At 52.2% G+C, this 22,182-nt stretch overlaps 14 non-coding genes across 14 annotated transcripts; 6 read left to right on the forward strand and 8 right to left on the reverse strand.

The window, feature by feature from the left end:
• Positions 1–161: 161 nt before the first annotated feature.
• On the reverse strand, positions 162–234 carry trnaa-agc (transfer RNA alanine (anticodon AGC)). The gene has a single exon. It is a non-coding gene; the product is annotated as a tRNA-Ala (tRNA).
• Positions 235–2,335: 2,101 nt separating this feature from the next.
• trnam-cau (transfer RNA methionine (anticodon CAU)) lies at positions 2,336–2,408 on the forward strand. Its single transcript has one exon. It is a non-coding gene; the product is annotated as a tRNA-Met (tRNA).
• A 280-nt stretch (positions 2,409–2,688) lies between these two features.
• trnaa-agc (transfer RNA alanine (anticodon AGC)) lies at positions 2,689–2,761 on the reverse strand. Its single transcript has one exon. It is a non-coding gene; the product is annotated as a tRNA-Ala (tRNA).
• Positions 2,762–4,861: 2,100 nt separating this feature from the next.
• Positions 4,862–4,934, forward strand: trnam-cau (transfer RNA methionine (anticodon CAU)). The gene has a single exon. It is a non-coding gene; the product is annotated as a tRNA-Met (tRNA).
• A 280-nt stretch (positions 4,935–5,214) lies between these two features.
• On the reverse strand, positions 5,215–5,287 carry trnaa-agc (transfer RNA alanine (anticodon AGC)). Its single transcript has one exon. It is a non-coding gene; the product is annotated as a tRNA-Ala (tRNA).
• Positions 5,288–7,388: 2,101 nt separating this feature from the next.
• On the forward strand, positions 7,389–7,461 carry trnam-cau (transfer RNA methionine (anticodon CAU)). The gene has a single exon. It is a non-coding gene; the product is annotated as a tRNA-Met (tRNA).
• Positions 7,462–7,741: 280 nt separating this feature from the next.
• Positions 7,742–7,814, reverse strand: trnaa-agc (transfer RNA alanine (anticodon AGC)). Its single transcript has one exon. It is a non-coding gene; the product is annotated as a tRNA-Ala (tRNA).
• A 2,428-nt stretch (positions 7,815–10,242) lies between these two features.
• Positions 10,243–10,315, reverse strand: trnaa-agc (transfer RNA alanine (anticodon AGC)). Its single transcript has one exon. It is a non-coding gene; the product is annotated as a tRNA-Ala (tRNA).
• Positions 10,316–12,795: 2,480 nt separating this feature from the next.
• trnaa-agc (transfer RNA alanine (anticodon AGC)) lies at positions 12,796–12,868 on the reverse strand. Its single transcript has one exon. It is a non-coding gene; the product is annotated as a tRNA-Ala (tRNA).
• Positions 12,869–14,970: 2,102 nt separating this feature from the next.
• trnam-cau (transfer RNA methionine (anticodon CAU)) lies at positions 14,971–15,043 on the forward strand. The gene has a single exon. It is a non-coding gene; the product is annotated as a tRNA-Met (tRNA).
• A 280-nt stretch (positions 15,044–15,323) lies between these two features.
• On the reverse strand, positions 15,324–15,396 carry trnaa-agc (transfer RNA alanine (anticodon AGC)). Its single transcript has one exon. It is a non-coding gene; the product is annotated as a tRNA-Ala (tRNA).
• Positions 15,397–17,500: 2,104 nt separating this feature from the next.
• On the forward strand, positions 17,501–17,573 carry trnam-cau (transfer RNA methionine (anticodon CAU)). Its single transcript has one exon. It is a non-coding gene; the product is annotated as a tRNA-Met (tRNA).
• Positions 17,574–17,853: 280 nt separating this feature from the next.
• On the reverse strand, positions 17,854–17,926 carry trnaa-agc (transfer RNA alanine (anticodon AGC)). The gene has a single exon. It is a non-coding gene; the product is annotated as a tRNA-Ala (tRNA).
• Positions 17,927–20,028: 2,102 nt separating this feature from the next.
• Positions 20,029–20,101, forward strand: trnam-cau (transfer RNA methionine (anticodon CAU)). The gene has a single exon. It is a non-coding gene; the product is annotated as a tRNA-Met (tRNA).
• The last annotated feature ends 2,081 nt before the right edge of the window (positions 20,102–22,182 follow it).

The following is a 22,182-nucleotide window of genomic DNA, read 5'->3' on the forward strand; positions in this document are numbered from 1 at the left end:
GTTTAACATCTGGGCGACACGTGCTCAACTTTTTGTTCTGCGCAGCATTTTGTAAACTCACCATCGTGCCATCTGTGCAGCAGCAAAGACTGGAGCCACATGCAGGGTTCACGCGAGGTCACACTGCTTGCGTCCCAAACGTGTCCCCAGGAAAAGCATTGTGGAGAATGTGGGCATCGATCCCACTACCTCTCGCATGCTAAGCGAGCGCTCTACCATTTGAGCTAATTCCCCTATGCTGGGCGCTCGCCTGAGCCCCATGGTGCTTCGGAACGATGAGCTGAGAGCAGCAGGCGATTTCCTCTCGAGATTGTACGCTGTGTTCAGCCGAACAACGCGATGCGACTATCGGCACATCCGAGCAGCAGCAGCACGTGCGCAAAGTCTTCTGGAAAACACGGTGCCGCCGAAAGTATCGCCAGCGAGACGCTCTGAGATTCCAGAATCCAAAGGAACCGATCGGCACGAGCAGTCACAACAAGTGTGAGGTAGCACTCGAGAGCGCTGTCTGACTGATTGGAGACTTGCGACACTTTCAAGTGAGTGCTGACTGACTGCGTGGATGTTGTGTTCCTCCAGAGGGCTCCCTGCTGCTCGTGGTTTGCAACTGCAGACGTCACAGCACACCAACAGGCAGAATTCTCTGAAGAAGAAGAAGGTGTATTTTGGAGAAAGAGAACACTGGGGGCTGTTACCAGACAAAAAAAGAGGGCTTCTCCTTCATCCTCGTGAGCTGCAGCCATGCGGTCAGGTTCCGCAAAGTGCTGCTTTCAGATACACGCCAAGCAGGCCGAGATGCAAATAGCAACCGCCACTCGTCTGAAGCAGCACCCGCGAGCCCTGTCTGACCGGTAGGGCCTTTCCTTAGTGCTGACCTGCTCGGATGCGTTGCTGTTCAACTTGTGCAACTGTGGAAGTGGCACACCCCGTGCAGGCCAAATTTCAAGAAGAAGAAACGAAGAGAAGTCCACAGCCAGTTTTCCGACAGGAATGGAAGGCTCCTTCGTCCGGACATTGACATAGTAAGTTGTCATCGAGCAGTTTAGAGCGCTGCTTCGCGGGAAAACTTTGCTTGGAAGGAGTCATAGAGTCATAGAGATGTACATCACGGAAAGAGACCCTTCGGTCGGACCGTTCCGACCAGATATCCCATCCCAATCTAGTCGTACCTGCCGGCACCCGGGCCATATCCCTCCAAACCCTTCCTATTTATATAGCCATCCAGATGCCTTTTAAATGTTGCAATTGTACTAGCCTCCGCCACTTCCTCTGGCAGCTCATTCCATACACGTACCACCCTCTGTGTGAAAAAGGTGCCCCTTAGTTCTCTTTCATATCTTTTCCCTCTCACCCTAAACCTCTGCCCTCTAGTGCTGGTCTCCCGCACCCCAGGGAAAAGACTTTGTCTATTTATCCTATCTATACGCCTCATGATTTTATATCAATGATATAAATATCTCAGCAAGGGGCCCAGCAATCACTTCCCTAGCTTCCCACAGACCTGCTCAGGTCCTGGGCATTTATCCACTTGTATGCGTTTCAAGGCATCCAGCATTCCTCCTCTGCAATGTGGACAATTTACAAGATGTCACCATCCATTTCCCTATATTCTATACTTCTCCCTACATTCTATCCTTTTCCACAGTAAACACTGATGCAAACTACTCGTTTAGTATCGCCCAGCCCCCCCCCCCCCCCCCACCCCCCACCTCTCCTGCGGCTCGACACAAAGGCCGCTGTGCTGATCATTGAGGGGCCCTATTCTCTCCCTAGTCACCCTTTTGTCCTTATAATGTATTTGTAAAAACCCTTTGGATTTTCCTTAACTCTATCTGCCAAAGCTATCTCAGGTCCCCTTTTTGCCCTCCTGATTTCCCGACTGTCTTTATACTCTGGTAAGGATTCACTCGATCTATCCTGTCTATACCTGACATGTGCTTCCTTCTTTTTCTTAACCAAACCCTCATTTTCTTAGGCTCTTTGGTAAACGGAAGCACCTCCCTTCTTGCTGAGCAAAGGATCTTAGTGCGCTGTGGCGTGGCTCTCCAGTAGCGGAGCCATCGAGACAAAGAGGCCGAATGTTGGCTGCCAAGAGCAAGACATACCGGGCTTTGCCGACCTCCTGACGCCACGGCTCTGCGGCACCGCGAGTGGGCCGTGTCTCTGCACGGGCCGGAGCCCAGCATGTAACGGGCGACGTGCATGATTGTGGATTGAAAGCCGATATCCTGGCCTCACTTGAGCTGCAGCTTTCTGACAAGGCTTGTTCTGTGGCTCGCAGCACCTTGAAAACCGGCCTATTTGGGCACCCGGTATGCCACTCGGCTGTCGGCTGGCCTTCTTAGCGCAGTAGGCAGCGCGTCAGTCTCATAATCTGAAGGTCCTGAGTTCAATCCTCAGAGAAGGCAAGACTGTGGCCTTTGCCACCGTGCGTGTTTTCTTTCTCTCCGCGGGCAAGAATATTTGCTTTGGACGGCTTCACGCCTGATTTGAGCTGACCACACCAGAGCAAACGCGCTGCTGCAAGGTTTAACATCTGGGCGACACGTGCTCAACTTTTTGTTCTGCGCAGCATTTTGTAAACTCACCATCGTGCCATCTGTGCAGCAGCAAAGACTGGAGCCACATGCAGGGTTCACGCGAGTTCACACTGCTTGCGTCCCAAACGTGTCCCCAGGAAAAGCATTGTGGAGAATGTGGGCATCGATCCCACTACCTCTCGCATGCTAAGCGAGCGCTCTACCATTTGAGCTAATTCCCCTACGCTGGGCGCTCGCCTGAGCCCCATGGTGCTTCGGAACGATGAGCTGAGAGCAGCAGGCGATTTCCTCTCGAGATTGTACGCTGTGTTCAGCCGAACAACGCGATGCGACTATCGGCACATCCGAGCAGCAGCAGCACGTGCGCAAAGTCTTCTGGAAAACACGGTGCCGCCGAAAGTATCGCCAGCGAGACGCTCTGAGATTCCAGAATCCAAAGGAACCGATCGGCACGAGCAGTCACAACAAGTGTGAGGTAGCACTCGAGAGCGCTGTCTGACTGATTGGAGACTTGCGACACTTTCAAGTGAGTGCTGACTGACTGCGTGGATGTTGTGTTCCTCCAGAGGGCTCCCTGCTGCTCGTGGTTTGCAACTGCAGACGTCACAGCACACCAACAGGCAGAATTCTCTGAAGAAGAAGAAGGTGTATTTTGGAGAAAGAGAACACTGGGGGCTGTTACCAGACAAAAAAAGAGGGCTTCTCCTTCATCCTCGTGAGCTGCAGCCATGCGGTCAGGTTCCGCAAAGTGCTGCTTTCAGATACACGCCAAGCAGGCCGAGATGCAAATAGCAACCGCCACTCGTCTGAAGCAGCACCCGCGAGCCCTGTCTGACCGGTAGGGCCTTTCCTTAGTGCTGACCTGCTCGGATGCGTTGCTGTTCAACTTGTGCAACTGTGGAAGTGGCACACCCCGTGCAGGCCAAATTTCAAGAAGAAGAAACGAAGAGAAGTCCACAGCCAGTTTTCCGACAGGAATGGAAGGCTCCTTCGTCCGGACATTGACATAGTAAGTTGTCATCGAGCAGTTTAGAGCGCTGCTTCGCGGGAAAACTTTGCTTGGAAGGAGTCATAGAGTCATAGAGATGTACATCACGGAAAGAGACCCTTCGGTCGGACCGTTCCGACCAGATATCCCATCCCAATCTAGTCGTACCTGCCGGCACCCGGGCCATATCCCTCCAAACCCTTCCTATTTATATAGCCATCCAGATGCCTTTTAAATGTTGCAATTGTACTAGCCTCCGCCACTTCCTCTGGCAGCTCATTCCATACACGTACCACCCTCTGTGTGAAAAAGGTGCCCCTTAGTTCTCTTTCATATCTTTTCCCTCTCACCCTAAACCTCTGCCCTCTAGTGCTGGTCTCCCGCACCCCAGGGAAAAGACTTTGTCTATTTATCCTATCTATACGCCTCATGATTTTATATCAATGATATAAATATCTCAGCAAGGGGCCCAGCAATCACTTCCCTAGCTTCCCACAGACCTGCTCAGGTCCTGGGCATTTATCCACTTGTATGCGTTTCAAGGCATCCAGCATTCCTCCCCTGCAATGTGGACAATTTACAAGATGTCACCATCCATTTCCCTATATTCTATACTTCTCCCTACATTCTATCCTTTTCCACAGTAAACACTGATGCAAACTACTCGTTTAGTATCGCCCAGCCCCCCCCCCCCCCCCACCCCCCACCTCTCCTGCGGCTCGACACAAAGGCCGCTGTGCTGATCATTGAGGGGCCCTATTCTCTCCCTAGTCACCCTTTTGTCCTTATAATGTATTTGTAAAAACCCTTTGGATTTTCCTTAACTCTATCTGCCAAAGCTATCTCAGGTCCCCTTTTTGCCCTCCTGATTTCCCGACTGTCTTTATACTCTGGTAAGGATTCACTCGATCTATCCTGTCTATACCTGACATGTGCTTCCTTCTTTTTCTTAACCAAACCCTCATTTTCTTAGGCTCTTTGGTAAACGGAAGCACCTCCCTTCTTGCTGAGCAAAGGATCTTAGTGCGCTGTGGCGTGGCTCTCCAGTAGCGGAGCCATCGAGACAAAGAGGCCGAATGTTGGCTGCCAAGAGCAAGACATACCGGGCTTTGCCGACCTCCTGACGCCACGGCTCTGCGGCACCGCGAGTGGGCCGTGTCTCTGCACGGGCCGGAGCCCAGCATGTAACGGGCGACGTGCATGATTGTGGATTGAAAGCCGATATCCTGGCCTCACTTGAGCTGCAGCTTTCTGACAAGGCTTGTTCTGTGGCTCGCAGCACCTTGAAAACCGGCCTATTTGGGCACCCGGTATGCCACTCGGCTGTCGGCTGGCCTTCTTAGCGCAGTAGGCAGCGCGTCAGTCTCATAATCTGAAGGTCCTGAGTTCAATCCTCAGAGAAGGCAAGACTGTGGCCTTTGCCACCGTGCGTGTTTTCTTTCTCTCCGCGGGCAAGAATATTTGCTTTGGACGGCTTCACGCCTGATTTGAGCTGACCACACCAGAGCAAACGCGCTGCTGCAAGGTTTAACATCTGGGCGACACGTGCTCAACTTTTTGTTCTGCGCAGCATTTTGTAAACTCACCATCGTGCCATCTGTGCAGCAGCAAAGACTGGAGCCACATGCAGGGTTCACGCGAGTTCACACTGCTTGCGTCCCAAACGTGTCCCCAGGAAAAGCATTGTGGAGAATGTGGGCATCGATCCCACTACCTCTCGCATGCTAAGCGAGCGCTCTACCATTTGAGCTAATTCCCCTACGCTGGGCGCTCGCCTGAGCCCCATGGTGCTTCGGAACGATGAGCTGAGAGCAGCAGGCGATTTCCTCTCGAGATTGTACGCTGTGTTCAGCCGAACAACGCGATGCGACTATCGGCACATCCGAGCAGCAGCAGCACGTGCGCAAAGTCTTCTGGAAAACACGGTGCCGCCGAAAGTATCGCCAGCGAGACGCTCTGAGATTCCAGAATCCAAAGGAACCGATCGGCACGAGCAGTCACAACAAGTGTGAGGTAGCACTCGAGAGCGCTGTCTGACTGATTGGAGACTTGCGACACTTTCAAGTGAGTGCTGACTGACTGCGTGGATGTTGTGTTCCTCCAGAGGGCTCCCTGCTGCTCGTGGTTTGCAACTGCAGACGTCACAGCACACCAACAGGCAGAATTCTCTGAAGAAGAAGAAGGTGTATTTTGGAGAAAGAGAACACTGGGGGCTGTTACCAGACAAAAAAAGAGGGCTTCTCCTTCATCCTCGTGAGCTGCAGCCATGCGGTCAGGTTCCGCAAAGTGCTGCTTTCAGATACACGCCAAGCAGGCCGAGATGCAAATAGCAACCGCCACTCGTCTGAAGCAGCACCCGCGAGCCCTGTCTGACCGGTAGGGCCTTTCCTTAGTGCTGACCTGCTCGGATGCGTTGCTGTTCAACTTGTGCAACTGTGGAAGTGGCACACCCCGTGCAGGCCAAATTTCAAGAAGAAGAAACGAAGAGAAGTCCACAGCCAGTTTTCCGACAGGAATGGAAGGCTCCTTCGTCCGGACATTGACATAGTAAGTTGTCATCGAGCAGTTTAGAGCGCTGCTTCGCGGGAAAACTTTGCTTGGAAGGAGTCATAGAGTCATAGAGATGTACATCACGGAAAGAGACCCTTCGGTCGGACCGTTCCGACCAGATATCCCATCCCAATCTAGTCGTACCTGCCGGCACCCGGGCCATATCCCTCCAAACCCTTCCTATTTATATAGCCATCCAGATGCCTTTTAAATGTTGCAATTGTACTAGCCTCCGCCACTTCCTCTGGCAGCTCATTCCATACACGTACCACCCTCTGTGTGAAAAAGGTGCCCCTTAGTTCTCTTTCATATCTTTTCCCTCTCACCCTAAACCTCTGCCCTCTAGTGCTGGTCTCCCGCACCCCAGGGAAAAGACTTTGTCTATTTATCCTATCTATACGCCTCATGATTTTATATCAATGATATAAATATCTCAGCAAGGGGCCCAGCAATCACTTCCCTAGCTTCCCACAGACCTGCTCAGGTCCTGGGCATTTATCCACTTGTATGCGTTTCAAGGCATCCAGCATTCCTCCTCTGCAATGTGGACAATTTACAAGATGTCACCATCCATTTCCCTATATTCTATACTTCTCCCTACATTCTATCCTTTTCCACAGTAAACACTGATGCAAACTACTCGTTTAGTATCGCCCAGCCCCCCCGCCCCCCCCCACCCCCCACCTCTCCTGCGGCTCGACACAAAGGCCGCTGTGCTGATCATTGAGGGGCCCTATTCTCTCCCTAGTCACCCTTTTGTCCTTATAATGTATTTGTAAAAACCCTTTGGATTTTCCTTAACTCTATCTGCCAAAGCTATCTCAGGTCCCCTTTTTGCCCTCCTGATTTCCCGACTGTCTTTATACTCTGGTAAGGATTCACTCGATCTATCCTGTCTATACCTGACATGTGCTTCCTTCTTTTTCTTAACCAAACCCTCATTTTCTTAGGCTCTTTGGTAAACGGAAGCACCTCCCTTCTTGCTGAGCAAAGGATCTTAGTGCGCTGTGGCGTGGCTCTCCAGTAGCGGAGCCATCGAGACAAAGAGGCCGAATGTTGGCTGCCAAGAGCAAGACATACCGGGCTTTGCCGACCTCCTGACGCCACGGCTCTGCGGCACCGCGAGTGGGCCGTGTCTCTGCACGGGCCGGAGCCCAGCATGTAACGGGCGACGTGCATGATTGTGGATTGAAAGCCGATATCCTGGCCTCACTTGAGCTGCAGCTTTCTGACAAGGCTTGTTCTGTGGCTCGCAGCACCTTGAAAACCGGCCTATTTGGGCACCCGGTATGCCACTCGGCTGTCGGCTGGCCTTCTTAGCGCAGTAGGCAGCGCGTCAGTCTCATAATCTGAAGGTCCTGAGTTCAATCCTCAGAGAAGGCAAGTCTGTGGCCTTTGCCACCGTGCGTGTTTTCTTTCTCTCCGCGGGCAAGAATATTTGCTTTGGACGGCTTCACGCCTGATTTGAGCTGACCACACCAGAGCAAACGCGCTGCTGCAAGGTTTAACATCTGGGCGACACGTGCTCAACTTTTTGTTCTGCGCAGCATTTTGTAAACTCACCATCGTGCCATCTGTGCAGCAGCAAAGACTGGAGCCACATGCAGGGTTCACGCGAGTTCACACTGCTTGCGTCCCAAACGTGTCCCCAGGAAAAGCATTGTGGAGAATGTGGGCATCGATCCCACTACCTCTCGCATGCTAAGCGAGCGCTCTACCATTTGAGCTAATTCCCCTACGCTGGGCGCTCGCCTGAGCCCCATGGTGCTTCGGAACGATGAGCTGAGAGCAGCAGGCGATTTCCTCTCGAGATTGTACGCTGTGTTCAGCCGAACAACGCGATGCGACTATCGGCACATCCGAGCAGCAGCAGCACGTGCGCAAAGTCTTCTGGAAAACACGGTGCCGCCGAAAGTATCGCCAGCGAGACGCTCTGAGATTCCAGAATCCAAAGGAACCGATCGGCACGAGCAGTCACAACAAGTGTGAGGGAGCACTCGAGAGCGCTGTCTGACTGATTGGAGACTTGCGACACTTTCAAGTGAGTGCTGACTGACTGCGTGGATGTTGTGTTCCTCCAGAGGGCTCCCTGCTGCTCGTGGTTTGCAACTGCAGACGTCACAGCACACCAACAGGCAGAATTCTCTGAAGAAGAAGAAGGTGTATTTTGGAGAAAGAGAACACTGGGGGCTGTTACCAGACAAAAAAAGAGGGCTTCTCCTTCATCCTCGTGAGCTGCAGCCATGCGGTCAGGTTCCGCAAAGTGCTGCTTTCAGATACACGCCAAGCAGGCCGAGATGCAAATAGCAACCGCCACTCGTCTGAAGCAGCACCCGCGAGCCCTGTCTGACCGGTAGGGCCTTTCCTTAGTGCTGACCTGCTCGGATGCGTTGCTGTTCAACTTGTGCAACTGTGGAAGTGGCACACCCCGTGCAGGCCAAATTTCAAGAAGAAGAAACGAAGAGAAGTCCACAGCCAGTTTTCCGACAGGAATGGAAGGCTCCTTCGTCCGGACATTGACATAGTAAGTTGTCATCGAGCAGTTTAGAGCGCTGCTTCGCGGGAAAACTTTGCTTGGAAGGAGTCATAGAGTCATAGAGATGTACATCACGGAAAGAGACCCTTCGGTCGGACCGTTCCGACCAGATATCCCATCCCAATCTAGTCGTACCTGCCGGCACCCGGGCCATATCCCTCCAAACCCTTCCTATTTATATAGCCATCCAGATGCCTTTTAAATGTTGCAATTGTACTAGCCTCCGCCACTTCCTCTGGCAGCTCATTCCATACACGTACCACCCTCTGTGTGAAAAAGGTGCCCCTTAGTTCTCTTTCATATCTTTTCCCTCTCACCCTAAACCTCTGCCCTCTAGTGCTGGTCTCCCGCACCCCAGGGAAAAGACTTTGTCTATTTATCCTATCTATACGCCTCATGATTTTATATCAATGATATAAATATCTCAGCAAGGGGCCCAGCAATCACTTCCCTAGCTTCCCACAGACCTGCTCAGGTCCTGGGCATTTATCCACTTGTATGCGTTTCAAGGCATCCAGCATTCCTCCTCTGCAATGTGGACAATTTACAAGATGTCACCATCCATTTCCCTATATTCTATACTTCTCCCTACATTCTATCCTTTTCCACAGTAAACACTGATGCAAACTACTCGTTTAGTATCGCCCAGCCCCCCCCCCCCCCCCACCCCCCACCTCTCCTGCGGCTCGACACAAAGGCCGCTGTGCTGATCATTGAGGGGCCCTATTCTCTCCCTAGTCACCCTTTTGTCCTTATAATGTATTTGTAAAAACCCTTTGGATTTTCCTTAACTCTATCTGCCAAAGCTATCTCAGGTCCCCTTTTTGCCCTCCTGATTTCCCGACTGTCTTTATACTCTGGTAAGGATTCACTCGATCTATCCTGTCTATACCTGACATGTGCTTCCTTCTTTTTCTTAACCAAACCCTCATTTTCTTAGGCTCTTTGGTAAACGGAAGCACCTCCCTTCTTGCTGAGCAAAGGATCTTAGTGCGCTGTGGCGTGGCTCTCCAGTAGCGGAGCCATCGAGACAAAGAGGCCGAATGTTGGCTGCCAAGAGCAAGACATACCGGGCTTTGCCGACCTCCTGACGCCACGGCTCTGCGGTACCGCGAGTGGGCCGTGTCTCTGCACGGGCCGGAGCCCAGCATGTAACGGGCGACGTGCATGATTGTGGATTGAAAGCCGATATCCTGGCCTCACTTGAGCTGCAGCTTTCTGACAAGGCTTGTTCTGTGGCTCGCAGCACCTTGAAAACCGGCCTATTTGGGCACCCGGTATGCCACTCGGCTGTCGGCTGGAGTCTCATAATCTGAAGGTCCTGAGTTCAATCCTCAGAGAAGGCAAGACTGTGGCCTTTGCCACCGGTGCGTGTTTTCTTTCTCTCCGCGGGCAAGAATATTTGCTTTGGACGGCTTCACGCCTGATTTGAGCTGACCACACCAGAGCAAACGCGCTGCTTGCAAGGTTTAACATCTGGGCGACACGTGCTCAACTTTTTGTTCTGCGCAGCATTTTGTAAACTCACCATCGTGCCATCTGTGCAGCAGCAAAGACTGGAGCCACATGCAGGGTTCACGCGAGTTCACACTGCTTGCGTCCCAAACGTGTCCCCAGGAAAAGCATTGTGGAGAATGTGGGCATCGATCCCACTACCTCTCGCATGCTAAGCGAGCGCTCTACCATTTGAGCTAATTCCCCTACCGCTGGGGCGCTCGCCTGAGCCCATGGTGCTTCGGAACGATGAGCTGAGAGCAGCAGGCGATTTCCTCTCGAGATTGTACGCTTGTGTTCAGCCGAACAACGCGATGCGACTATCGGCACATCCGAGCAGCAGCAGCACGTGCGCAAAGTCTTCTGGAAAACACGGGTGCCGCCGAAAGTATCGCCAGCGAGACGCTCTGAGATTCCAGAATCCAAAGGAACCGATCGGCAACGAGCAGTCACAACAAGTGTGAGGGAGCACTCGAGAGCGCTGTCTGACTGATTGGAGACTTGCGACACTTTCAAGTGAGTGCTGACTGACTGCGTGGATGTTGTGTTCCTCCAGAGGGCTCCCTGCTGCTCGTGGTTTGCAACTGCAGACGTCACAGCACACCAACAGGCCAGAATTCTCTGAAGAAGAAGAAGGTGTATTTTGGAGAAAGAGAACACTGGGGGCTGTTACCAGACAAAAAAAGAGGGCTTCTCCTTCATCCTCGTGAGCTGCAGCCATCGCGGTCAGGTTCCGCAAAGTGCTGCTTTCAGATACACGCCAAGCAGGCCGAGATGCAAATAGCAACCGCCACTCGTCTGAAGCAGCACCCGCGAGCCCTGTCTGACCGGTAGGGCCTTTCCTTAGTGCTGACCTGCTCGGATGCGTTGCTGTTCAACTTGTGCAACTGTGGAAGTGGCACACCCCGTGCAGGCAAATTTCAAGAAGAAGAAACGAAGAGAAGTCCACAGCCAGTTTTCCGACAGGAATGGAAGGCTCCTTCGTCCGGACCATTGAACATAGTAAGTTGTCATCGAGCAGTTTAGAGCGCTGCTTCGCGGGAAAACTTTGCTTGGAAGGAGTCATAGAGTCATAGAGATGTACATCACGGAAAGAGACCCTTCGGTCGGACCGTTCCGACCAGATATCCCATCCCAATCTAGTCGTACCTGCCGGCACCCGGGGCCATATCCCTCCAAACCCTTCCTATTTATATAGCCATCCAGATGCCTTTTAAATGTTGCAATTGTACTAGCCTCCGCCACTTCCTCTGGCAGCTCATTCCATACACGTACCACCCTCTGTGTGAAAAAGGTGCCCCTTAGTTCTCTTTCATATCTTTTCCCTCTCACCCTAAACCTCTGCCCTCTAGTGCTGGTCTCCCGCACCCCAGGGGAAAAGACTTTGTCTATTTATCCTATCTTATACGCCTCATGATTTTATATCAAATGATATAAATATCTCAGCAAGGGGCCCAGCAATCACTTCCCTAGCTTCCCACAGACCTGCTCAGGTCCTGGGCATTTATCCACTTGTATGCGTTTCAAGGCATCCAGCATTCCTCCTCTGCAATGTGGACAATTTACAAAGATGTCACCATCCATTTCCCTATATTCTATACTTCTCCCTACATTCTATCCTTTTCCACAGTAAACACTGATGCAAACTACTCGTTAGTATCGCCCAGCCCCCCCCCCCCACCCCCCCCCACCCCCCACCTCTCCTGCGGCTCGACACAAAGGCCGCTGTGCTGATCATTGAGGGGCCCTATTCTCTCCCTAGTCACCCTTTTGTCCTTATAATGTATTTGTAAAAACCCTTTGGATTTTCCTTAACTCTATCTGCCAAAGCTATCTCAGGTCCCTTTTTGCCCTCCTGATTTCCGAACTGTCTTTATACTCTGGTAAGGATTCACTCGATCTATCCTGTCTATACCTGACATGTGCTTCCTTCTTTTTCTTAACCAAACCCTCATTTTCTTAGGCTCTTTGGTAAACGGAAGCACCTCCCTTCTTGCTGAGCAAAGGATCTTAGTGCGCTGTGGCGTGGCTCTCCAGTAGCGGAGCCATCGAGACAAAGAGGCCGATGTTGGCTGCCAAGAGCAAGACATACCGGGCTTTGCCGACCTCCCTGACGCCAACGGCTCTGCGGTATCCCGAGCGAGTGGGCCGTGTCTCTGCACGGGCCGGAGCCCAGCATGTAACGGGCGACGTGCATGATTGTGGATTGAAAGCCGATATCCTGGCCTCACTTGAGCTGCAGCTTTCTGACAAGGCTTGTTCTGTGGCTCGCAGCACCTTGAAAACCGGCCTATTTGGGCACCCGGTATGCCACTCGGCTGTCGGCTGGCCTTCTTAGCGCAGTAGGCAGCGCGTCAGGTCTCATAATCTGAAGGTCCTGAGTTCAATCCTCAGAGAAGGCAAGACTGTGGCCTTTGCCACCGTGCGTGTTTTCTTTCTCTCCGCGGGGCAAGAATATTTGCTTTGGACGGCTTCACGCCTGATTTGAGCTGACCACACCAGAGCAAACGCGCTGCTGCAAGGTTTTAACATCTGGGCGACACGTGCTCAACTTTTTGTTCTGCGCAGCATTTTGTAAACTCACCATCGTGCCATCTGTGCAGCAGCAAAAGACTGGAGCCACATGCAGGGTTCACGCGAGTTTCAACACTGCTTGCGTCCCAAACGTGTCCCCAGGAAAAGCATTGTGGAGAATGTGGGCATCGATCCCACTACCTCTCGCATGCTAAGCGAGCGCTCTACCATTTGAGCTAATTCCCCTACGCTGGGCGCTCGCCTGAGCCCCATGGTGCTTCGGAACGATGAGCTGAGAGCAGCAGGCGATTTCCTCTCGAGATTGTACGCTGTGTTCAGCCGAACAACGCGATGCGACTATCGGCACATCCGAGCAGCAGCAGCACGTGCGCAAAGTCTTCTGGAAAACACGGTGCCGCCGAAAGTATCGCCAGCGAGACGCTCTGAGATTCCAGAATCCAAAGGAACCGATCGGCACGAGCAGTCACAACAAGTGTGAGGGAGCACTCGAGAGCGCTGTCTGACTGATTGGAGACTTGCGACACTTTCAAGTGAGTGCTGACTGACTGCGTGGATGTTGTGTTCCTCCAGAGGGCTCCCTGCTGCTCGTGGTTTGCAACTGCAGACGTCACAGCACACCAACAGGCAGAATTCTCTGAAGAAGAAGAAGGTGTATTTTGGAGAAAGAGAACACTGGGGGCTGTTACCAGACAAAAAAAGAGGGCTTCTCCTTCATCCTCGTGAGCTGCAGCCATGCGGTCAGGTTCCGCAAAGTGCTGCTTTCAGATACACGCCAAGCAGGCCGAGATGCAAATAGCAACCGCCACTCGTCTGAAGCAGCACCCGCGAGCCCTGTCTGACCGGTAGGGCCTTTCCTTAGTGCTGACCTGCTCGGATGCGTTGCTGTTCAACTTGTGCAACTGTGGAAGTGGCACACCCCGTGCAGGCCAAATTTCAAGAAGAAGAAACGAAGAGAAGTCCACAGCCAGTTTTCCGACAGGAATGGAAGGCTCCTTCGTCCGGACATTGACATAGTAAGTTGTCATCGAGCAGTTTAGAGCGCTGCTTCGCGGGAAAACTTTGCTTGGAAGGAGTCATAGAGTCATAGAGATGTACATCACGGAAAGAGACCCTTCGGTCGGACCGTTCCGACCAGATATCCCATCCCAATCTAGTCGTACCTGCCGGCACCCGGGCCATATCCCTCCAAACCCTTCCTATTTATATAGCCATCCAGATGCCTTTTAAATGTTGCAATTGTACTAGCCTCCGCCACTTCCTCTGGCAGCTCATTCCATACACGTACCACCCTCTGTGTGAAAAAGGTGCCCCTTAGTTCTCTTTCATATCTTTTCCCTCTCACCCTAAACCTCTGCCCTCTAGTGCTGGTCTCCCGCACCCCAGGGAAAAGACTTTGTCTATTTATCCTATCTATACGCCTCATGATTTTATATCAATGATATAAATATCTCAGCAAGGGGCCCAGCAATCACTTCCCTAGCTTCCCACAGACCTGCTCAGGTCCTGGGCATTTATCCACTTGTATGCGTTTCAAGGCATCCAGCATTCCTCCTCTGCAATGTGGACAATTTACAAGATGTCACCATCCATTTCCCTATATTCTATACTTCTCCCTACATTCTATCCTTTTCCACAGTAAACACTGATGCAAACTACTCGTTTAGTATCGCCCAGCCCCCCCCCCCCCCCCCCACCCCCCACCTCTCCTGCGGCTCGACACAAAGGCCGCTGTGCTGATCATTGAGGGGCCCTATTCTCTCCCTAGTCACCCTTTTGTCCTTATAATGTATTTGTAAAAACCCTTTGGATTTTCCTTAACTCTATCTGCCAAAGCTATCTCAGGTCCCCTTTTTGCCCTCCTGATTTCCCGACTGTCTTTATACTCTGGTAAGGATTCACTCGATCTATCCTGTCTATACCTGACATGTGCTTCCTTCTTTTTCTTAACCAAACCCTCATTTTCTTAGGCTCTTTGGTAAACGGAAGCACCTCCCTTCTTGCTGAGCAAAGGATCTTAGTGCGCTGTGGCGTGGCTCTCCAGTAGCGGAGCCATCGAGACAAAGAGGCCGAATGTTGGCTGCCAAGAGCAAGACATACCGGGCTTTGCCGACCTCCTGACGCCACGGCTCTGCGGTACCGCGAGTGGGCCGTGTCTCTGCACGGGCCGGAGCCCAGCATGTAACGGGCGACGTGCATGATTGTGGATTGAAAGCCGATATCCTGGCCTCACTTGAGCTGCAGCTTTCTGACAAGGCTTGTTCTGTGGCTCGCAGCACCTTGAAAACCGGCCTATTTGGGCACCCGGTATGCCACTCGGCTGTCGGCTGGCCTTCTTAGCGCAGTAGGCAGCGCGTCAGTCTCATAATCTGAAGGTCCTGAGTTCAATCCTCAGAGAAGGGAAGACTGTGGCCTTTGCCACCGTGCGTGTTTTCTTTCTCTCCGCGGGCAAGAATATTTGCTTTGGACGGCTTCACGCCTGATTTGAGCTGACCACACCAGAGCAAACGCGCTGCTGCAAGGTTTAACATCTGGGCGACACGTGCTCAACTTTTTGTTCTGCGCAGCATTTTGTAAACTCACCATCGTGCCATCTGTGCAGCAGCAAAGACTGGAGCCACATGCAGGGTTCACGCGAGTTCACACTGCTTGCGTCCCAAACGTGTCCCCAGGAAAAGCATTGTGGAGAATGTGGGCATCGATCCCACTACCTCTCGCATGCTAAGCGAGCGCTCTACCATTTGAGCTAATTCCCCTACGCTGGGCGCTCGCCTGAGCCCCATGGTGCTTCGGAACGATGAGCTGAGAGCAGCAGGCGATTTCCTCTCGAGATTGTACGCTGTGTTCAGCCGAACAACGCGATGCGACTATCGGCACATCCGAGCAGCAGCAGCACGTGCGCAAAGTCTTCTGGAAAACACGGTGCCGCCGAAAGTATCGCCAGCGAGACGCTCTGAGATTCCAGAATCCAAAGGAACCGATCGGCACGAGCAGTCACAACAAGTGTGAGGGAGCACTCGAGAGCGCTGTCTGACTGATTGGAGACTTGCGACACTTTCAAGTGAGTGCTGACTGACTGCGTGGATGTTGTGTTCCTCCAGAGGGCTCCCTGCTGCTCGTGGTTTGCAACTGCAGACGTCACAGCACACCAACAGGCAGAATTCTCTGAAGAAGAAGAAGGTGTATTTTGGAGAAAGAGAACACTGGGGGCTGTTACCAGACAAAAAAAGAGGGCTTCTCCTTCATCCTCGTGAGCTGCAGCCATGCGGTCAGGTTCCGCAAAGTGCTGCTTTCAGATACACGCCAAGCAGGCCGAGATGCAAATAGCAACCGCCACTCGTCTGAAGCAGCACCCGCGAGCCCTGTCTGACCGGTAGGGCCTTTCCTTAGTGCTGACCTGCTCGGATGCGTTGCTGTTCAACTTGTGCAACTGTGGAAGTGGCACACCCCGTGCAGGCCAAATTTCAAGAAGAAGAAACGAAGAGAAGTCCACAGCCAGTTTTCCGACAGGAATGGAAGGCTCCTTCGTCCGGACATTGACATAGTAAGTTGTCATCGAGCAGTTTAGAGCGCTGCTTCGCGGGAAAACTTTGCTTGGAAGGAGTCATAGAGTCATAGAGATGTACATCACGGAAAGAGACCCTTCGGTCGGACCGTTCCGACCAGATATCCCATCCCAATCTAGTCGTACCTGCCGGCACCCGGGCCATATCCCTCCAAACCCTTCCTATTTATATAGCCATCCAGATGCCTTTTAAATGTTGCAATTGTACTAGCCTCCGCCACTTCCTCTGGCAGCTCATTCCATACACGTACCACCCTCTGTGTGAAAAAGGTGCCCCTTAGTTCTCTTTCATATCTTTTCCCTCTCACCCTAAACCTCTGCCCTCTAGTGCTGGTCTCCCGCACCCCAGGGAAAAGACTTTGTCTATTTATCCTATCTATACGCCTCATGATTTTATATCAATGATATAAATATCTCAGCAAGGGGCCCAGCAATCACTTCCCTAGCTTCCCACAGACCTGCTCAGGTCCTGGGCATTTATCCACTTGTATGCGTTTCAAGGCATCCAGCATTCCTCCTCTGCAATGTGGACAATTTACAAGATGTCACCATCCATTTCCCTATATTCTATACTTCTCCCTACATTCTATCCTTTTCCACAGTAAACACTGATGCAAACTACTCGTTTAGTATCGCCCAGCCCCCCCCCCCCCCCCCCCCACCCCCCACCTCTCCTGCGGCTCGACACAAAGGCCGCTGTGCTGATCATTGAGGGGCCCTATTCTCTCCCTAGTCACCCTTTTGTCCTTATAATGTATTTGTAAAAACCCTTTGGATTTTCCTTAACTCTATCTGCCAAAGCTATCTCAGGTCCCCTTTTTGCCCTCCTGATTTCCCGACTGTCTTTATACTCTGGTAAGGATTCACTCGATCTATCCTGTCTATACCTGACATGTGCTTCCTTCTTTTTCTTAACCAAACCCTCATTTTCTTAGGCTCTTTGGTAAACGGAAGCACCTCCCTTCTTGCTGAGCAAAGGATCTTAGTGCGCTGTGGCGTGGCTCTCCAGTAGCGGAGCCATCGAGACAAAGAGGCCGAATGTTGGCTGCCAAGAGCAAGACATACCGGGCTTTGCCGACCTCCTGACGCCACGGCTCTGCGGTACCGCGAGTGGGCCGTGTCTCTGCACGGGCCGGAGCCCAGCATGTAACGGGCGACGTGCATGATTGTGGATTGAAAGCCGATATCCTGGCCTCACTTGAGCTGCAGCTTTCTGACAAGGCTTGTTCTGTGGCTCGCAGCACCTTGAAAACCGGCCTATTTGGGCACCCGGTATGCCACTCGGCTGTCGGCTGGCCTTCTTAGCGCAGTAGGCAGCGCGTCAGTCTCATAATCTGAAGGTCCTGAGTTCAATCCTCAGAGAAGGCAAGACTGTGGCCTTTGCCACCGTGCGTGTTTTCTTTCTCTCCGCGGGCAAGAATATTTGCTTTGGACGGCTTCACGCCTGATTTGAGCTGACCACACCAGAGCAAACGCGCTGCTGCAAGGTTTAACATCTGGGCGACACGTGCTCAACTTTTTGTTCTGCGCAGCATTTTGTAAACTCACCATCGTGCCATCTGTGCAGCAGCAAAGACTGGAGCCACATGCAGGGTTCACGCGAGTTCACACTGCTTGCGTCCCAAACGTGTCCCCAGGAAAAGCATTGTGGAGAATGTGGGCATCGATCCCACTACCTCTCGCATGCTAAGCGAGCGCTCTACCATTTGAGCTAATTCCCCTACGCTGGGCGCTCGCCTGAGCCCCATGGTGCTTCGGAACGATGAGCTGAGAGCAGCAGGCGATTTCCTCTCGAGATTGTACGCTGTGTTCAGCCGAACAACGCGATGCGACTATCGGCACATCCGAGCAGCAGCAGCACGTGCGCAAAGTCTTCTGGAAAACACGGTGCCGCCGAAAGTATCGCCAGCGAGACGCTCTGAGATTCCAGAATCCAAAGGAACCGATCGGCACGAGCAGTCACAACAAGTGTGAGGGAGCACTCGAGAGCGCTGTCTGACTGATTGGAGACTTGCGACACTTTCAAGTGAGTGCTGACTGACTGCGTGGATGTTGTGTTCCTCCAGAGGGCTCCCTGCTGCTCGTGGTTTGCAACTGCAGACGTCACAGCACACCAACAGGCAGAATTCTCTGAAGAAGAAGAAGGTGTATTTTGGAGAAAGAGAACACTGGGGGCTGTTACCAGACAAAAAAAGAGGGCTTCTCCTTCATCCTCGTGAGCTGCAGCCATGCGGTCAGGTTCCGCAAAGTGCTGCTTTCAGATACACGCCAAGCAGGCCGAGATGCAAATAGCAACCGCCACTCGTCTGAAGCAGCACCCGCGAGCCCTGTCTGACCGGTAGGGCCTTTCCTTAGTGCTGACCTGCTCGGATGCGTTGCTGTTCAACTTGTGCAACTGTGGAAGTGGCACACCCCGTGCAGGCCAAATTTCAAGAAGAAGAAACGAAGAGAAGTCCACAGCCAGTTTTCCGACAGGAATGGAAGGCTCCTTCGTCCGGACATTGACATAGTAAGTTGTCATCGAGCAGTTTAGAGCGCTGCTTCGCGGGAAAACTTTGCTTGGAAGGAGTCATAGAGTCATAGAGATGTACATCACGGAAAGAGACCCTTCGGTCGGACCGTTCCGACCAGATATCCCATCCCAATCTAGTCGTACCTGCCGGCACCCGGGCCATATCCCTCCAAACCCTTCCTATTTATATAGCCATCCAGATGCCTTTTAAATGTTGCAATTGTACTAGCCTCCGCCACTTCCTCTGGCAGCTCATTCCATACACGTACCACCCTCTGTGTGAAAAAGGTGCCCCTTAGTTCTCTTTCATATCTTTTCCCTCTCACCCTAAACCTCTGCCCTCTAGTGCTGGTCTCCCGCACCCCAGGGAAAAGACTTTGTCTATTTATCCTATCTATACGCCTCATGATTTTATATCAATGATATAAATATCTCAGCAAGGGGCCCAGCAATCACTTCCCTAGCTTCCCACAGACCTGCTCAGGTCCTGGGCATTTATCCACTTGTATGCGTTTCAAGGCATCCAGCATTCCTCCTCTGCAATGTGGACAATTTACAAGATGTCACCATCCATTTCCCTATATTCTATACTTCTCCCTCCATTCTATCCTTTTCCACAGTAAACACTGATGCAAACTACTCGTTTAGTATCGCCCAGCCCCCCCCCCCCCCCCCCACCCCCCACCTCTCCTGCGGCTCGACACAAAGGCCGCTGTGCTGATCATTGAGGGGCCCTATTCTCTCCCTAGTCACCCTTTTGTCCTTATAATGTATTTGTAAAAACCCTTTGGATTTTCCTTAACTCTATCTGCCAAAGCTATCTCAGGTCCCCTTTTTGCCCTCCTGATTTCCCGACTGTCTTTATACTCTGGTAAGGATTCACTCGATCTATCCTGTCTATACCTGACATGTGCTTCCTTCTTTTTCTTAACCAAACCCTCATTTTCTTAGGCTCTTTGGTAAACGGAAGCACCTCCCTTCTTGCTGAGCAAAGGATCTTAGTGCGCTGTGGCGTGGCTCTCCAGTAGCGGAGCCATCGAGACAAAGAGGCCGAATGTTGGCTGCCAAGAGCAAGACATACCGGGCTTTGCCGACCTCCTGACGCCACGGCTCTGCGGCACCGCGAGTGGGCCGTGTCTCTGCACGGGCCGGAGCCCAGCATGTAACGGGCGACGTGCATGATTGTGGATTGAAAGCCGATATCCTGGCCTCACTTGAGCTGCAGCTTTCTGACAAGGCTTGTTCTGTGGCTCGCAGCACCTTGAAAACCGGCCTATTTGGGCACCCGGTATGCCACTCGGCTGTCGGCTGGCCTTCTTAGCGCAGTAGGCAGCGTGTCAGTCTCATAATCTGAAGGTCCTGAGTTCAATCCTCAGAGAAGGCAAGACTGTGGCCTTTGCCACCGTGCGTGTTTTCTTTCTCTCCGCGGGCAAGAATATTTGCTTTGGACGGCTTCACGCCTGATTTGAGCTGACCACACCAGAGCAAACGCGCTGCTGCAAGGTTTAACATCTGGGCGACACGTGCTCAACTTTTTGTTCTGCGCAGCATTTTGTAAACTCACCATCGTGCCATCTGTGCAGCAGCAAAGACTGGAGCCACATGCAGGGTTCACGCGAGTTCACACTGCTTGCGTCCCAAACGTGTCCCCAGGAAAAGCATTGTGGAGAATGTGGGCATCAATCCCACTACCTCTCGCATGCTAAGCGAGCGCTCTACCATTTGAGCTAATTCCCCTACGCTGGGCGCTCGCCTGAGCCCCATGGTGCTTCGGAACGATGAGCTGAGAGCAGCAGGCGATTTCCTCTCGAGATTGTACGCTGTGTTCAGCCGAACAACGCGATGCGACTATCGGCACATCCGAGCAGCAGCAGCACGTGCGCAAAGTCTTCTGGAAAACACGGTGCCGCCGAAAGTATCGCCAGCGAGACGCTCTGAGATTCCAGAATCCAAAGGAACCGATCGGCACGAGCAGTCACAACAAGTGTGAGGTAGCACTCGAGAGCGCTGTCTGACTGATTGGAGACTTGCGACACTTTCAAGTGAGTGCTGACTGACTGCGTGGATGTTGTGTTCCTCCAGAGGGCTCCCTGCTGCTCGTGGTTTGCAACTGCAGACGTCACAGCACACCAACAGGCAGAATTCTCTGAAGAAGAAGAAGGTGTATTTTGGAGAAAGAGAACACTGGGGGCTGTTACCAGACAAAAAAAGAGGGCTTCTCCTTCATCCTCGTGAGCTGCAGCCATGCGGTCAGGTTCCGCAAAGTGCTGCTTTCAGATACACGCCAAGCAGGCCGAGATGCAAATAGCAACCGCCACTCCTCTGAAGCAGCACCCGCGAGCCCTGTCTGACCGGTAGGGCCTTTCCTTAGTGCTGACCTGCTCGGATGCGTTGCTGTTCAACTTGTGCAACTGTGGAAGTGGCACACCCCGTGCAGGCCAAATTTCAAGAAGAAGAAACGAAGAGAAGTCCACAGCCAGTTTTCCGACAGGAATGGAAGGCTCCTTCGTCCGGACATTGACATAGTAAGTTGTCATCGAGCAGTTTAGAGCGCTGCTTCGCGGGAAAACTTTGCTTGGAAGGAGTCATAGAGTCATAGAGATGTACATCACGGAAAGAGACCCTTCGGTCGGACCGTTCCGACCAGATATCCCATCCCAATCTAGTCGTACCTGCCGGCACCCGGGCCATATCCCTCCAAACCCTTCCTATTTATATAGCCATCCAGATGCCTTTTAAATGTTGCAATTGTACTAGCCTCCGCCACTTCCTCTGGCAGCTCATTCCATACACGTACCACCCTCTGTGTGAAAAAGGTGCCCCTTAGTTCTCTTTCATATCTTTTCCCTCTCACCCTAAACCTCTGCCCTCTAGTGCTGGTCTCCCGCACCCCAGGGAAAAGACTTTGTCTATTTATCCTATCTATACGCCTCATGATTTTATATCAATGATATAAATATCTCAGCAAGGGGCCCAGCAATCACTTCCCTAGCTTCCCACAGACCTGCTCAGGTCCTGGGCATTTATCCACTTGTATGCGTTTCAAGGCATCCAGCATTCCTCCCCTGCAATGTGGACAATTTACAAGATGTCACCATCCATTTCCCTATATTCTATACTTCTCCCTACATTCTATCCTTTTCCACAGTAAACACTGATGCAAACTACTCGTTTAGTATCGCCCAGCCCCCCCCCCCCCCACCCCCCACCTCTCCTGCGGCTCGACACAAAGGCCGCTGTGCTGATCATTGAGGGGCCCTATTCTCTCCCTAGTCACCCTTTTGTCCTTATAATGTATTTGTAAAAACCCTTTGGATTTTCCTTAACTCTATCTGCCAAAGCTATCTCAGGTCCCCTTTTTGCCCTCCTGATTTCCCGACTGTCTTTATACTCTGGTAAGGATTCACTCGATCTATCCTGTCTATACCTGACATGTGCTTCCTTCTTTTTCTTAACCAAACCCTC

This window comes from Chiloscyllium plagiosum, unplaced genomic scaffold, assembly GCF_037043375.1.
Source record: "Chiloscyllium plagiosum isolate Xiang-an unplaced genomic scaffold, Cpla_swu_hap1 HiC_scaffold_4, whole genome shotgun sequence".
In the NCBI taxonomy this organism is placed as follows: Eukaryota; Metazoa; Chordata; class Chondrichthyes; order Orectolobiformes; family Hemiscylliidae; genus Chiloscyllium; species Chiloscyllium plagiosum.